This window comes from Pristiophorus japonicus, chromosome 4 (assembly GCF_044704955.1).
Source record: "Pristiophorus japonicus isolate sPriJap1 chromosome 4, sPriJap1.hap1, whole genome shotgun sequence".
NCBI lineage: Eukaryota > Metazoa > Chordata > Chondrichthyes > Pristiophoridae > Pristiophorus > Pristiophorus japonicus.
This window is the reverse complement of record NC_091980.1, coordinates 158,850,004-158,852,946: the sequence shown is the minus strand read 5'-3', so window position 1 is coordinate 158,852,946 and position 2,943 is coordinate 158,850,004. Positions and strand designations below refer to the sequence as shown.

Here is a 2,943-nt window from a genome sequence, read left to right as displayed (position 1 = left end):
AAAGGGACCTGGGGGTCCTTGTGCATGAAACACAAAAAGTTAGTACGCAGGTACAGCAAGTAATCAGGAAGACCAATGGAATTTTGGCCTTTATTGCAAGGGGTGGAGTATAAAAGCAGAGAAGTCCTGCTACAACTGTACAGGGTATTGGTGAGGCTACACCTGAAGTACTGCGTACAGTTTCGGTCTCCGTATTTAAGGAAGGATATACTTGCATTGGAGGCTGTTCAGAGAAGGTTCACTAGGTTGATTCCAGAGATGAGGGGGTTGACTTATGAAGATAGGTTGAGTAGGTTGGGCCTGTATCCATTGGAGTGCAGAAGAATGAGAGGTAATCTTATAGAAACATATAAGATAATGAGGGGGCTCGACAAAGTGGATGCAGAGAGGATATTTCCACTCATAGGGGAAACTAAAACTAGGGGACATACTCCCAGAATAAGGAGCCGCCCATTTAAAACTGAGATGAGGAGGAATTTCTTCTCTCAGGGGGTTGTAAATCTATAGAATTCTCTCCCCAGAGAGCTGTGGAGGCTGGGTCATTGAATATATTTAAGGCGTAGACAGATTTTTGAGCGATAAGGGAATAAAGTGTTATGGGGAGTGGGCAGGGAAGTGGAGCTGAATCCATGATCAGCTCAGCCATGATCTTATTAAATGGCGGAGCAGGCTTGAGGGGGTAAATGGCCTACTCCTGCTCCTATTTCTTATGTTCCTAAATGGTGGGGTATGTCAGCTGTGGCTCAGTGGGCCGCATACTCGCCTCTGAGTCAGAAGGTTGTGGGTTCAAGTCCCACTCCAGGGACTTGAGCACATAAATCTAGGTTGACACTCCAGTGCAGTACTGAGGGAGCGCTGCACTGTCGGAGGTGCCGTCTTTCGGATGAGACATTAAACCGAGCTCTCTCAGGTGGATGCAAAAGATCCCACGGCACTATTTCGAACAAGAGCAGGGGAGTTATCCCCGGTGTCCTGGCCAATATTTATCCCTCAATCAACATAACTAAGCAAACAGATTATCTGGTCATTATCAGATTACAGTTGGTGGGAGCTTGCTGTGCGCAAGTTGGCTGCTGCGTTTCCTACATCACAACAGTGAGGATTCTGCAAATGTATTGCACTGGCTGTAAAGCGTTTTGAGATGTCCGGTGGTCGTGAAAGGCGCTACATAAATGCAAGTCTTTCTTTCTTAACTGATGCTCTCTTTTGGTGGGATTGCTGAGCACATTGTGCAGACAGCAGAGGCCAGGGTGGCAAGACACTTTGCTGGAGACTCATGGGTTCCGCTGGCTGCACTTGCTTTGCATATTAATAAAATGAGTGTAAGCATGAAAACTGGAGCCCAGCTGGTGAATATTGATAAGCGAGAAACCTGCAGAATGAGCCGGACGAAGATTGCTGCTCTGGGACACATCTTTGCAAAGCTCTGCTGCTCTTCAATGTCAATGGCGCCTCGATAAAAGGGCGCTTCTTCCAAGCCCAGATCCAGCACGCGCTCGGCGGCGGAGCCAATCAACAGCCGTCATCTCATGAATATCCAATTACAGCCCAGTTCACTGGAATATTAAGCTGGCAGCCGAATCAGCGGAATGCTAATGACTCAGCAGGCTTATCCAATCAGCGATCGCTTCCAGGAATACGCGGCGGGGAACGTCCAATCAATAAGGTTTTGATTTATCAATATTAAGCAGCTGTGCCAAGTCAAGGCAAGAACCAATCGGCGGCTGAGGTTTGTTTTACCGGGATCAAACCAATCAAAAGGCTGGGCTCATTTCTGACTTTGCGGATTGGGTTACCGCCAAAGCGGCGAGTTGCAGGGAGAAGCCCGCTTGGTGATTGGCCGAGAGCGGGCAACGGCACCTCGTGCTGGCAGCTTGGAGCACGCGCGGCGGCCCACGACAACCGGAGGGCAACGGACCGGTGGGCGGGGGAGGGAAGAGCGACTGAGGGACTGAGGGAGAGAATGCGGGAGGCAGAGTAGGGAGTGAGTGAGGGAGAAAGGCAGAGAGATAGAGTGGAGATTGAGCGAGTGAGGAAAGAGTGCGAGGGAGGGAGTGAGTGAGTGAGTAAGGAAGGAAGGAAGGAAGGAGTGAGTGAGTGAGTGAGGAGGGAGGAGGGAGGAGTGAGGAGTGGAGAGTGAAGGAGGGAAGCTGTCCGTGCGGGAGTCCAGCGGCACCGACAGTGGATCCGGCGCGGACTTTGCAGCAGCTGCGGGTATGTATGTGTCGTAGTTTGAAGTGGCTCACCTCCTCACTCCCCCCACATCCTCACATCCCTCACAACTCTTCCCCTCAACTCCCCCCACTCACCCTTTCTTTCAACACCCTACTCCGCACCCAACTATCCACTCAACCCCCTCCCCCACCCCAGCCATCCACTCAACCCCCTCCCCGACCCCAGCCATCCACTCAACCCCCTCCCCCACCACAGTCATCCACTCAACCCCTCACCCACTCTTTCCCTCAACCCCCCACTTCCCTTCAACCCACAACCCCCACTTCCCTTCCCACGACATCCCCCATAGTCACCTATCCGTGCGATGCTCATCCCCTCCCCCACCAACCTCACCCCCCCACCCACACTCCCCCCTCACCCCCCCCTCACCCCCCCACACCCCCCCCCCACACCCCACCCTCACTCCCCCCTCACCCCACCCTCACTCCCCCCTCACCCCACCCACACTCCCCCCTCACCCCACCCACACTCCCCCCCTCACCCCACCCACACTCCCCCCTCACCCCACCCACACTCCCCCCCTCACCCCACCCACACTCCCCCCCTCACCCCACCCACACTCCCCACCCACACTCCCCACCCCACACTCCCCCCTCACCCCCCCCTCACCCCCCCCTCACCCCCCCCTCACTCCCCCCTCACTCCCCCCTCACTCCCCCCTCACTCCCACCCCCCCCCTCACCCCCCCCTCACTCCCGCTTCACTCTT

General features: G+C 54.7%; 1 protein-coding gene across 2 annotated transcripts in view; it reads left to right on the top strand.

Annotated features, from left to right (window-relative positions):
• The first annotated feature begins 1,870 nt into the window (after window positions 1-1,870).
• Window positions 1,871-2,943, top strand: part of LOC139263132 (coiled-coil domain-containing protein 9-like) — a 367,644-nt gene continuing 366,571 nt past the window's right edge. For both annotated transcript variants that reach the window (XM_070878722.1, XM_070878724.1), the window contains exon 1: window positions 1,871-2,214. The gene's annotated coding sequence lies outside the window, so the exon portion shown is untranslated. The remainder of the gene's footprint in view (window positions 2,215-2,943) is intronic.